This window comes from Carcharhinus amblyrhynchos, chromosome 3 (assembly GCF_965287045.1).
Source record: "Carcharhinus amblyrhynchos chromosome 3, sCarAmb.v2.hapA, whole genome shotgun sequence".
Lineage (NCBI taxonomy): Eukaryota > Metazoa > Chordata > Chondrichthyes > Carcharhiniformes > Carcharhinidae > Carcharhinus > Carcharhinus amblyrhynchos.
The window spans coordinates 13,209,021-13,223,043 of record NC_137326.1 but is presented as its reverse complement, the minus strand read 5'-3'; the positions used below and the strand labels follow the sequence as shown (position 1 = coordinate 13,223,043).

General features: G+C 41.5%; 1 protein-coding gene across 2 annotated transcripts in view; it reads right to left on the bottom strand.

The window, feature by feature from the left end:
• The window catches only part of LOC145335764 (sodium-coupled neutral amino acid transporter 3-like), a 144,995-nt gene extending 139,884 nt beyond the window's left edge, over positions 1–5,111 (bottom strand). Inside the window, exon 1 of one of the 2 annotated variants that reach the window (XM_080181492.1) lies at positions 4,934–5,111. The gene's annotated coding sequence lies outside the window, so the exon portion shown is untranslated. Of the gene's footprint in view, positions 1–4,032; positions 4,139–4,933 lie in introns of those variants that run through there. The other variant, XM_080181498.1, reaches the window with a different exon arrangement.
• Between the last annotated feature and the right edge of the window lie 8,912 nt (positions 5,112–14,023).

Genomic DNA, 14,023 nt, shown 5'->3' with positions numbered 1-14,023 from the left:
GACAAGGTGCCTCACAAGAGGTTATTGCAGAAGGTAAGGGGGCATGGAGTTGGGGGTAGGGTGTTAGCGTGGATAGAGGATTGGTTGTCAAATAGGAGGCAGAGAGTGGGGGTTAATGGGTGCTATTCGGATTGGCGGTTGGTGACTAGTGGAGTGCCCCAGGGGTCGGTGCTGGGGCCTCAGCTATTTACCATTTATATAGATGATCTGGAGGAGGGAACCGAGTGTATGGTGTCGAAATTTGCTGATGACACCAAGATTGGTGGAACGGCAAATTGCGCAGAGGGTGTGGAGAGTCTGCAGAAGGATCTAGATAGGCTGGGCGAATGGGCCAGGAACTGGCAAATGGAATTTAATGTTGACAAGTGCGAGGTGGTCCACTTTGGTAGGAATAATGGTAGCAAGGATATTTTGGCCTTGGAGAGAGCGCAGAGGAGGTTTACTAGGCTGATGCCGGAGTTGAGGGGGTTGAGCTATGAGGAGAGGCTGAATAAACTAGGCTTGTACTCGTTAGAGTTTAGAAGAATGAGGGGAGATCTCATTGAGACATATAAGATGATGAATGGGATGGATAGGATAGAGGTGGAGAGACTCTTCCCGCTCAGAAAGGACAGTAGGACTAGGGGGCACAGCCTCAAGATAAAAGGGGGGCGGTTTAGAACGGAGTTGAGGAGGAACTTCTTCACTCAAAGGGTGGTGAATCTCTGGAATTCTCTGCCCATTGAGGTGGTGGAGGCTGCCTCGCTAAATATTTTTAAGAGGCGGGTTGATGGGTTTTTGATAAGCGAGGGGATTAAGGGTTATGGGGAGAGGGCGGGAATGTGGAACTGAGCCACGACAGATCAGCCATGATCTTATTGAATGGCGGGGCAGGCTCGAAGGGCTGGATGGCCTACTCCTGCTCCTATTTCTTATGTTCTTATGAGTTAGAGAAAGGTTGCAGGACAAGTACAGAATTATCCAGAGCAGGAAACAACCACAAGTCTCCAGAGGACCACACTGTAGTGGACACAGAGAGAAGACACATAAGAACATAAGAATTAGGAGCAGTAGGCCATTCGGCCCTTTGAGCCCTACTGTGCTATCCAAAGGATCATGACTGTTCTGACTGAAGCCTCAACTCCACTTTCCTCTCTGCCCTCCATAACTATTGACTTCGCTCTGATCAAATATCTCAGCCTTGAACACATTCAATGATCCATTCCAATGGATGTAGGCACAACCGTCTCGGTCTTTCCTCATAGAAACCCCTTCATCCCAGGAATCAGCCAAATGAACCTGCTTCAAATGCAATTATATATCCTTTCCTTGGTAAGGAGGTCAAAACTGTCCACATTACTCCAGAGTCTCACTAAAGTCTTGGACATCTGCAGCAACACTTTCTTACTTTTAAACCTGATTCCCCTCACAATAAACACCAACATTCATTTGCCTTCCTAATCACCTGCATGCTAATTTTTTTGTAATTCATGTAGCAACATACCCAGATCCCTCTGCTCCATAAAATGCTGCAAGCTCTCTCCATTTATGTAATATACTGCCTTTTTATTCATCCCACCAAAGTTCACATTTCCCACATTATACTACATCCGCCAAGTTTTTGCCCCCTAACTTCACCCATCTAAATCCCTTTGCAGACTCTTTATGTCTTCCTCGCAACTTACTTTCCTACCTATCCTTGTGTAATCAGAAAATGTACCTTCATCCACGTCATTGATATAAAATGTTGAGGCATCTTATCACTGTGACAATCCATTCGTTATTGCTTGCCATCTGAAAATGAACCATTTATTCCAACCGTTTCCTGTGAGTGAAACAATCCTCTATCCATAATAACATGTTATCACAGTAAACAAATCATGAGCTCTTATTTTGCGTCGTTACCTTTGATGTGGCATCTTGTCAAATGAAGTTCGAAATTCAAGTACACCACATCCACAGGCTCTCCTTTATCCACCTCTGCAGTTACTTCCTCAAACACCTCTAATAAATTAGTAAAACATGATTTCCCTTCCACAAAAACATGTTGACTCTGCTTGGTTGCATCATAATTTTCTGAATGTCCTGCCATTACCTTCTCAATAATAGATTCTGTCAGATGTTAAGCTAACAGGCCAGTAGTTTCCTGCTTTTTTGTCTCCCATCTTTCTTAAATAGCGGTATTACATTGTCATTTCCCAGGCCATTGAGAGTTTTCCCGAATCTAAGAAATTTTGGAAGATCACAACTAATGCATCCACTACATCTGCAGTCATTTCTGTTAAGACCCTATGATGCAAGCCATCGGGTAACAAAGACTTGTCAGCCTGTAATTCTACTAGTTTTCTCGGTACTTTCTCCCCTAGTAATTGTGGGAGTGGCACAGTAGCAGAGTGGCTAGCACAGCGCCAGGGACCTAGGTTCAATTCCCTAGACGGGTCACTGTCTGTGTGGAGTTTGCACTTTCTCCCCATGTCCGCACGGTTTTCCTCTGGTTTCTTCCCACATTCTGAAAGACGTGCTGGTTGGGTGCATTGACCTGAACAGGTGCCGGAATGTGGCGACTGGGTGAATTTCACAATAATTTCATTGCAGTATTAAGGTAACTCCTATTTGTGACTAATAAATCAACTTTAAAAAAACTTTGTGATTATATTAAGTTTCTCTCTCCCTATTTCATGTTAATTATCAAGTAATTTTGGGATGCTTTTTATGTTGTATACAGTGAAGACAGATTTTAAAAATATGTTTAACATTTCTGCCATTTCCTTATTTCCAATTATTAATTCCAACACTCACCTTAATAAGAAATAGGAGCAGGAGTAGGCCATCTAGCCCTTCGAGCCTGCCCCGCCATTCAATAAGATCATGGCTGATCTGTCGTGGCTCAGTTCCACATTCCCGCCCTCTCCCCATAACCCTTAATCCCCTCGCTTATCAAAAACCCATCAACCCGCCTCTTAAAAATATTTAGCGAGGCAGCCTCCACCACTTCAACGGGCAGAGAATTCCAGAGATTCACCACCCTTTGAGTGAAGAAGTTCCTCCTCAACTCCGTTCTAAACTGCCCCCCCTTTATCTTGAGGCTGTGCCCCCTAGTCCTACTGTCCTTTCTGAGCGGGAAGAGTCTCTCCACCTTATCCTATCCATCCCATTCATCATCTTATATGTCTCAATGAGATCTCCCCTCATTCTTCTAAACTCTAACGAGTACAAGCCTAGTTTATTCAGCAATGTTAATCCCTTCCTTTTTTAACAGTTGTAGAAACTTTTACTGTCTGTTTTTACATTTCTATCTGTCTTTCTCTCATACTCTAGTTTCTCCCTCTATTTTTTTTTGTCATTATTTGCTTGCTTCTAAAATCTGCTGAATATTCTGACCCACCATCAATCTTCACAGTATTGTACACCTTCTCCTTCAATTCAATACTACCTTTAACTTCTTTAGCTAGACACAGATGGTGCACCCTTCTCTCAGAGTCTTTCTTTCTCAACGAAATATATATTTTCTGAGTAATGAAGTATCCCCTTAAATGTCTGCCATTGCAACCCTACTAATTGTACCTGCCTCTCCAGTATGGAGCTTGCTTATATGTAACTGAGACTGAAATAAACAGTTAAAGGTTTTTTTTCCATTTTTACAATTTTAGTTTATCCACTAGTGTCACAAGTAGGCTTACATTAACACGGCAGTGAAGTTACTGTGAAAATCCCTTACTTTTAATAGGAATTGTACATAAATGCTAAATAACAAACTAGACTACATTTTAAAAAAGAGATAACCCTTAAAAATAAATCGTTAAAATTCCCTCACTCATCAAATTTCAAAACTCACATTCTGTTTCAAGCTGCATTCGGTGGTAAGTTGCTACCTTCACCTTTGCTTACTTTGTCCACTTTGCAAGACTAATTGTATTTATTCTAATAAGTCAGTTAAACAATATTTGCCCATAACAATTCCATCAACACAAATCTATGGCCACAGAACAGTCAGTTATATCATTTGCTTGTACTGCCGTGCCCATGTACTCACACATGTACTCAAACACATACCCCAAGTGCAGGATTCCTTTTCCGCAACTTTGCCAAATGAACAGAAAATAGAAAGCCTGAGAGTTTCAAAAATAGTAAATACAGTGTGGGAGTCACATCAGTCACAGATACACTGCACAACCCATGTGTGACAGTTCTTGGAAATGATTTTGTCCACATTGGTACCAACCAGATTAAACAGGTTGGATTAAACTCCACTTTTGTTGCTGGCACACACACCCACACACAAAATCTTAACATGGCGATGACACTAAAAATACAGCTTAGGGACAGAGTAAGACGTCACAGTAATTCTGTTCCAAGAAGTGTGGGCATAGCTTCTCCAGGCTTTCTCAGAATACCAAGTGTCCCATATTCTCCAACTGCATGCCTGAACTTGGAAGCAGGGGCACATAATGCATTATATCACTGGCTGTGAGGCATTTAAATAAAAAACAGGCACAGGTACAGAAAGAAGTGCTAAACTCCTCACTCATTCACACACTCGAACATTGGGGTCGGTCAGTGGAGATAAGTTCCTGGTTAGAATTTCAATGACAGCTGATCACCAGAACTCTGCTATGATTTTAGACTTTAATTCAATGGGAATGTTCTTTTACCATGCTCATGTCCGTGAACCTGGCATTAGCACGTCTCCACGCCCCCCACCGCCTCCCCCCCCCCCAATTTCTACATGGTTACCACTAACAAAAAAGGAAACTTGAAGAGAATCCAATTTCCCCCTCCCGAAGTAAAAGTTAACAAAAAATTGCTGGTGTATGTGAAAATGCACGCCTTTCCAACACAGCAACAGGAATAATCAAATCCAATTTAAATCTCACCCCATACAAAGCCCCGCTCTCTCTCGCTCTCATTCTTTTACTTGTTATTGTTGCATATTTCTCTCACATGTGCTGCTTACCCAGTGTGTATGCTTGCTTTCCTGGACACTTTCTTGTCCCCTTGTTGTTCCTGGGCAAGTCGGGGAATGTGGCCGCTCCAGATGCTCACGGACCAGTGCAAATGGATAAAAGGTCTCAGACCCAGGAGCCGGAGCAAATGAATCGCGGATGCGTCTGTCGCTAATCTCCCCCAGTGCCTGTGAGCTCGCTATGTTGTGGTGTTAGACCCGCCTCTCTCTCCACTCACTCCCAGCCCCCTTTAACCCACCTCCCAGCATCACCCAACTACACAGGAACAGTCAAATCATTCATTAACCATATAAATCCGATGACTGGACACAAGACCCTTTATCTATATATCATGTATACATCTACGAGTTTATAGACAGATGCATCAATTCTTTATATAAACATATAAATTAAGAGTTTATGCATTTTACTTATCAAGAGTCCATATGGATTATCAATCTCGTGTTTGTATGGAGTCTATTTAAATGTATATGTATCTTAAGAGTTTATATACTATATATAATTTGTCTCTACATTGTCTTACTTTACATGCACATCAGGCATATGAAGGTTGTGTATACAAAACTTTGGGTGGCAAACTGGCACAGTGGTTAGCATTGCTGCCTCACGACGCCAGGTCCTAGGTTCAATTCTGGTCCTCGGATCACTGTGTGTGTGGAGTTTACATATTCTCCTTGTGTCTGCTGGAATTTCCTCTGGTTGTTCCAATTTCCTCCCACAGTCCAAAAATGTGCAGGTTAGCTGTGTTGGCCATGCTAAATTGATCCATTGTGTCAGAGGGGTCAGCAAGGTAAATACTTGGGGTTAGGGGAATAGGGTGTGGGTGGGATTGTTTTGGCCCAGACTCAATGGGCCAAATGGCCTCCTCTTGCACTGCAGGGATTCCATTCCATGATCTTAAGAGTTTCTGAGTTTATATATTGTATACATCAAGGGTCTATTTAGTATGTATTTACATATGTATCTCATCTTTATATAAATATGTGCAAATCTTAAGAATTTATTCTATATATTAACCATGAATGTACATATATTGAATTTATGTACGTATCGAGTTTTATATTTGTATGTGTATATCAAGAGTTTATCCATTATATCTATCAAGAATCTATATATCTGACTTTCGAATGGCTCTGCCTTATAATAAGTTGATCTTTCTCTACATCCAACAATGACTGTAACATTACAATCTGCACCCTCTTCTTTCCTTCTCTATGTACGATATGCTTTGTCTGTATAATGTGCAAGAAGCAATACTTTTCACTGTATACCAATATGTGCGACAATAATAAATCAAATCAAATCAAATCAAATATAATGCATATAGTGAGACTTGTTTACATATATTAATCTAGTCTTTATGTAGTATATCTATATATATGTCAGCGCATCTCATAGAAACTTATAAAATTCTAACAGGGTTAGGCAGGATAGATTCAGGAAGAATGTTCCCAATGGTGGGGAGTCCAGAACTAGGGGTCATAGTTTGAGCATAAGGGGTAAAACTTTTAGAACTGAGGTGAGGAGAAATTTCTTCACCCAGGGAGTGTGGAATTTACTACCACAGAAAGCAGTTGAGGTCAAAATGTTGTTTGATTTCAAGAAGATTTTATATATATTTATAGCTCTTGGGGCTAAAGGGATCAAGGGATATGGGGAATCAGGATATTGAATTTGGTTATCAGTTATGATCAAAATGAATGGCGGAGCAGACTTGAAGAATGGCCTATTCCTGCTTCTAGTTTCTATGTTTTAGCTCTCCTTTTCTTAATGGTTTGATCTTTTTGTCATTATTTGCTTCATGAGCTGGAAGAATAGTTGAAATAAATTCCATTTGTCTTTTCCAACGATTTCTTCCAAAGTAACAGTCTACTTTCTGGATTTTTTTTGGTCAGGGCCTCAATTCCAGGAACAGCTTTAGGGAAATGCATTCTGCTCGGAGCCAGAGTCTAGAGACTGGGGTGTTGTGCAGACATCGAACATCTGGCGCGGTGTGAACTTCAGCAGTGCGAGTTTGGAGATTTGTTTTCTTTCTCCTAATTAAAGGGTATGAATAATCCAGGAGGCTGCTGCTGTCTCAGGAAGCAATCTCAGTATCAGTCGCGCTGAGTGAAAAGCGGGGATTAAACAAGATTGTGACATTCTCCTTGCATCAGTTCTCCATCTGTTAGACCAACACGTAGCCAGCAGCTCAGACAGACGGTTTTTTTTTAACTGTTCGTTCTGGTGGTTTCAGAGCTGAAAAGTGAAAAGGCTGGAGTTCTGGCTGCGTAATGCGTGAGTTAGGCAGGGCAGACACTTACTCATTGGTGCAATTTTTCCTATCAATATCACCCAATTTTACAAAGTCAGCTACACATTCATATAGCAAATGGTCCAATAATTCGAATGAAGGCATTTACAAACACAACAAAGTGGGAGCTTAGTGGTAAAAGAAAACTGAGATCATAACTTGAATACAGTAAAATTGGCCTCAATGCTACAATGTTAATTAGTCTATGTTTTGAATTAAGCAACATTACATTAAGGGTGGATTGTAATTCTTTGTAACGTATAACAAAAAATGTGAGGTTTCCTTTCATTGAATTCTGGGATGTGAGAGCACTGCCAAGTCCGCCTCTACAAAGAGCAAAGAACAAAGAAAATTACAGCACAGGAACAGGCCCTTCGGCCCTCCAAGTCTGCACCGACCATGCTGCCTGACTAAACATGGCCTGTATTGCTAACCCCCTAGTTAACCTTGAGGTGGTGGTGAACTGCTTCCTGGTACACTGCAGTCCAACTGATGCACATTTTAAGTTTATTTATTAGTGATACAAGTAGGTTTACATTAACATTGCAATGAAGTTATGTGAAACTCCGGCGCCTGTTCGGCTACACAGAGAGAGAATTTGGCATGGTGCATCTTTTGGATTGTGGGAGGAAACCGGAGCACCCTGAGGAAACCCGCGCAGACATGGGGAGAACGTGCCGACTCCACACAGACAGTCACCCAAGCCAAAAATCGAACCTGAATCCCTGGCACTGTGAGGAAGCATTTCTAATTACTGTGCCGCTATCCAAAATGTCAGGAGTGGGACTTGAACCCACTGTGTTGCCCACTGTGCTATAGGATAAGGGAAAGTTCAAGGTATTTTAACCCAGGGACAGTGAAGTCTTTTGTGGGCACTTATTGTCACAAAAGAATCCTTTGGGTGTTTTTGTGGTAAGTGGCCTAACTTCAATGTTGTTTGGAATTGGTAGTCATTTACAATGTAAAGTGGGAATACTTTTTACACTAAGAAAGTCTCCTTAATTGCCCTTTCAAATATAAAAATATCTTCAACTCATTGAGACATTTAAGAAGCGTCCTAACTTCAAATGGCGAGTGTCTAGTTTTGAGTCTGGGAATGCCCTTGATAATGAATATGACTGATTTCTCTGTACTTCCAACTGGCATTGAAGATTCACATTCAGGTCATCTTGTTTTATGAAGGGAGCTTTGGAGCGTTGTAACATTTTGTCTGGTTACCAAGTTGGAACATTCTATAAAGGTTGAATTACTCATTTGATAATGCTACATTTTTTTTCTGCGCTCGGTAAGTTCTGCAAATGTTTTTAAAGTTTATTTATTAGTGTCACAAGTAGGCTTACATTGACACTGCAATGAATTAACTGTAAAAATCCTCTAGTCGCCACACTCTGCCACCTCGCTAAGGGAGAATTTAGCATGCCCAATGCACCTAACCAGCAGATCTTTTGGACTGTGGGAGGAAACTGTAGTACCCAGAGGAACAGCACACAAGACACATGGAGAACATGCAGTCTCCATACAGACAGTGACCCAAGCCAGGAATCAAACCTGGGTTCCTGTTGCCGTTAGGCAGCAGTGCTAACTACTGTGCCATCACGCCTGTCCTTTGCACTTTGGAAAAATAAATTGCTTCTGAGCTTTTTTCAAAAGAAAAACAGCGTGGTATCCTTGATTGGTCACCGTTTTGAAATGCAATGTTTGTATTTTGTTGAAGACCGAATATGTTACAATTAATTTCATTTCCTGTACCACATTATTTGGAGAACATAGATTTGTTTCCTAACTTGTAGAGGCAAAAGCATACATTGGCCTAGCTCTTGCTGTCGAAGAGCTTATCTATGTGTGGAGAAAAAAGAGAATAGCTCCAGGTCTTCTGGAGTGGGATCAATTTTGTTTCGGAAGTCTGTGAGAGGGTTGTTAATTTGTCAATTGAAAGAGCGAGGTAACATCCAGCATGGACCTTTTGTTCTGCTGTCTTTCTCTGTGAACTTTGCCACTTCCCTGGTGTTTTACGTTTTCAACCTGAGTTCTTCACTGCAGGCGATATTGAATGGTTTTGATTGACTGATGATGGGTGTTGCTATGGTGCTCTGAATGTGAAAAGTGCCACTGTGCTTTGTTGATAATCGGCATGAAGGAGGACAGTTGAAATGGTGCCATCATTGTGTGCGGATGTGGATGTGTCACATGCTGCATCACGCGATTTCAGGAATGCAAATTGTACTAAGTTTAGCAAATAAACTACCAAAATTCAACCTACACTTACAACAAAAATATAGGATAAACAACATTGCCAAGTGGTATGTGTAATTGCCTGAGTGATACCCCACACAGAAGTATCATCAGTAAAGTGCCAGGAAGCAGTGTGCGTTCTTTATATATAACTTGATGGTCTCCCAGTGAGTTACCAAGGGCAAAAGGTAGTTGAGTCTCTTACATTTTAACTGTTTCTCTGCTTCTTGTCCAGTCTCCAGATCTTTCTGTTGCCCCTCTGTCTTCCTTTGTGATCCACTCTTTTTGTTCTTTGAATGGCTGTCAGATACGTGTCATATGCACCTTTTTTCCTTTTCCTCAATCACATTTTTGGTAAGTATCTTCTTTCTATAGTCCCTCTCTTCTCCATGTCTTCCTATGGCTGCCAATATCTCATTTGGCTCTCACACATGCCCTTATACTGTTAATGCCAATTTAAGTGACTTATCTTTATTAATGCCCATAATTTAGATAAAGCCAGTTTGAATAGCGTTGGCAGGTGAAAGAGTACCTGGGCTGTTGGTCGAGACTAGGTCTTCAGACAGTTGGGTCAAAGCATTAAATACTAGGGGATTAGGAAGGAATGGAGTTTGCATGGCCCATGTCAGGATTTGAGATTGAATGTGAATGTGAACCTTGCTCTCACATGCGATGGTTGAGGTGAATAACACCATTTAATAGGAAGTTAGGTAAATATGTGAGGGAGAAGGTAAGAGAAGGTTACCATGGTTAGCAATGGAAGAGTTTTGAGTTTTTGAGGTGAGATCTGTAATATGGCAGAAGTTGGATGTAAAGAAACAATAGATGTCCTTGGAAGAGGTGCCACCCAAAAACAAAAACAGGGTGAAAAGAAGATTAAGAAAAGGAAATGAAATGGGAGCAACCATTACAATCGGACATTGTTCAACTCAATGTTGACTCCAAAAGGTGACAAAGTGCCAAATCATAAGGTGTGCAGTGTTCCTTGAGGTTACATTAAGCTTCTTTGGAACACTGCCATAGGCTCAAGACAGAGAGCTCAGTGTAAGAGCAAGACGGAAAATGAAAATGACAGGTCACTAGGAGCTCAGGGTTGTGCTTGTGGACTTAATGGAGGTGTTTGTGCAAAATGGTCACTCAATCTGAATTTGCTGTCTCCAATGTAGAGGAAACCGACATTGTGAGTAGCGATTACAGTAGACTAAATTGAAAGAAGTGCACTTAAATTCTGTTTCACCTGCTTGAGGACCGAGGAGGTAAAGGCGTAGGTTTTGCATCTTCTGTGCTTGCATGGAAAGGAACTGTGGGAAGGTGGGGACTGTTGGGGGTAATTGAAGAGCAGATCAGGAACAGTCCCTTTGGGAAATTGACATGGGAGGGAAGGTAGAAATGTGTTTGCTGGTGGTGTCATGCTGGAAATGGTGGTAGATGATGCTTTAAATACTGAGGCTGATGGGGTGAAAAAGACTGAAAGAACCTTACTGTGGTTCTGTGAGGGAGGAAAAAGGGTGAGAGAAGAGGTGTGGGAAATGGGTTACTCATGGTTGAGGTTCCTGTCAACCATGATGCGGGCTTCCTTGGATGAGGTAGACAAATCAGAAGCACTGGTGTGGAAGGTTGCATCATCATAATAGGTGTGACAGAATTGGAGAAAGTCAGGGATTGGAATGAGATCCTTAAGGAAGCAGGGTGTGAGGAAGTACAGTGGGTTTAGAACAATAGTCTATCCACAGACTTCCAGTCACATCTTTTGTAATTTGATTTTAACTTGTCATTTGATGCCTCCCATCTTCTACCCAATTATCCTTTTGTACTTTTACCACCCTCCTCCCTTTCACTTACTTAATATGATTTGATTTGATTTATTATTATCACATGTATTAATAGGCAGTGAAAAGTATTGTTTCTTGTGTGTTATACAGACAAAGCATACCATTCATAGAGAAGAAAAGGAGAGAGTGCAAAATGTAGTGTTACAGTCATTGCTAGGATGTAGAGAAAGATCAACTTAGTGCGAGGTAGGTCCATGCAAAAGTCTAATGACTGCAGGGAAGAAGATGTTCTTCAGTCAGTTGCTGCATGGCCTCAGACTTTTGTACCTTTTTTCCATGGGAAGAAGGTGTTCCCAACTTTTCCCAGTTCTGTTGAAACAGAGAGCAGGATTTTCCATGCCTCTGTGGCATGTTTCACAGTGGCAGGATTTCCCATTCTTTGTACCACCCGCCGCTGGGAAAACTGCGGCAGGGTTCGCTATCTGCAGGTGAGAACGGCTGGAAAAGTCCAGCCTTTAACTCTGTTCTTTCACGACAGATGCTGCCAGACCTGCTGAATATTTCCAGCAACTTCTGGTCCTGGACTCTAGAATCTGGGAATGGCTGCCATTAGAATTTCCTCGGAAGTGGGGATCCCCAGCAAACTAATATTCCTCAGAGCCCTGTCATCTAAAAAATCCTGCCCATTGGTCAAGTTCACTGGAAATAGATTTCAATTCCAGAATTTTTATTTGGTTGAATTTATTAATTAAATTTAAATCCCACCAGCTACATGCAAAGTATGATTTGAACCCATACTCTCACTGGATTACTAATCCAGTACATCATCACCATTGCACCACTATCACTCCTACCACCAATGATATCAATAGGGAATGCCATTCCAACCTAGCAACGAGTGTGAGTGATCAGCTCCAGAGCCAGCAGGTCATTAAATTCTAAAAAAACTCTTCAAACCAGCCTCCTATCCATTGATTCTGTCTACACTTCCAGCTGCCTTGGCAAAGCATCCAGTATGATTAAGGACTCCACACACTCTGGACATTCTCTCTTCCATCTTCTTCCAGTGGGAAAAAGATGCAAAAGTCTGATGTCACGTATCAACCAACTCAAGAACAGCTTCAACTCTGCTGCTGTCAGACTTTTGAATGGACCTACCTCACATTAAGTTGATCATTCTCTACACCCTAGCTATGACTGTAACACTATGTTCTGCACTCTCTCGTTTCCTTCTCTATGCACGATATGTTTTGTCTGTATAGTGTGCAAAAAGCAATACTTTTCATTGTATATTAATACATGACAAAAATCAAATCAAATAAATCAAATCAAATTAGAAATATAAACAAGAAAAACTGAAAATTTTTAAGATGTGGTTATTTATATCCTGGAGTGATCAGCTGTACTGGTTATTTTTATCCTGAGCGTTAATCATCCAGATAAGACGGGATGGGATTTGAAGTGTCGTTGGGACAGACAGTAATTAAAGGAAGATTTACATAGTATCACATCATATTTACAGCACAGAAGTGGGCCAAGAGACTCTCGGCAGTGTTCATGCTCCACACAAGCCTCCTGCCTTCTTCATCCACCCAGGCCAAGATTCTTCAATTTCTTTCTCCCAAAGGTGTTAATTGAGCTTCCTTTTAAATGCATCTGTGCCCAATTATCTCACTATTCCTTGTGGTGGTAAGTTCCATGTTCTAACCATTCCCTGGGTAAATTTCCTGATTGGATTTATCTTATTTCTCTACCTCTTTAGTTCTGATCTCCCTGTAAGTGACAAACTTTTCTCTACATTTCCCTCCCAAACCCTTTCGTAATGTAAAACAGCTCCACTACGCCAGCCCTCATACTTCTCTTTTCTACAGAAAAGAACCCCAGACTGTTCAATCTTTCCTCAGGTCTAATGTCAACTGAGAGAATCTCTTTGCACCTTCTCCAAGGTCCCTTTATCACTTTTATAATGTGGAGGAGTCTAGATCTGTTCACAGTACCCATGATCAAAACTCAGTACAAGTTTAAAATAAATTCAAAACTCAATACAAGTTTAAAATAAATTCAAAACTCAATACAAGTTTAAAATAAATTCAAAACTCAATACAAGTTTAAAATAAATTCTCAGCCTTTCAGTTGTATTCCTACTAAGATTAAAGACAGTGCTTTAGTTTGTTTTGGCCCTATTAATCTGTATCACTACTATTAATGATGTATGTATCTATACTCCCAGATCCCTCTGCTTCTCTCCCCCAGTCAAATACCTTAAGGCTTAATTTACCATTGGGTGCAAGACCCCAACATTCGACCCAAATGGGACTCTTGAGCCCACCCATGTCATTAGCATACCAACTGGCACAACCTTCTGTGAGGCAACCATCCAATTGTCTACCTTTCACTGTCCCATTAAAGATGGTTGGTGAGTTCTTGAAGCTTAAGCCCTAATCAGAGGGCCTGCAGCCTCACCAGGAGAAGTAGGCGCTGCTGAGGTTGGCAGGTGAATGCAAGCTGAACAAGGAGCTGTTCTTGGTTTTTCACATTGAAAGCATCAAATAAAGAGGCCTTCATTTCTCACTATTCCTTGTGGTGGGTGGTAAGTTCCATGTTCTAACCATTCCCTGGGTAACTTTCCTTTAGGGCCATCAAGGTAGAGGGAAAACCCCTCAGCAGGGGTAGTGAAAGAAGGTTGTGGCCTTTCAATTCCACAGACCCGCCCGCCACTGGGGCACTGGGTCCCTGCTCCAATGGCCAGCTCTCCAGCTATTGAAGGGTCACCTTGATTGAGC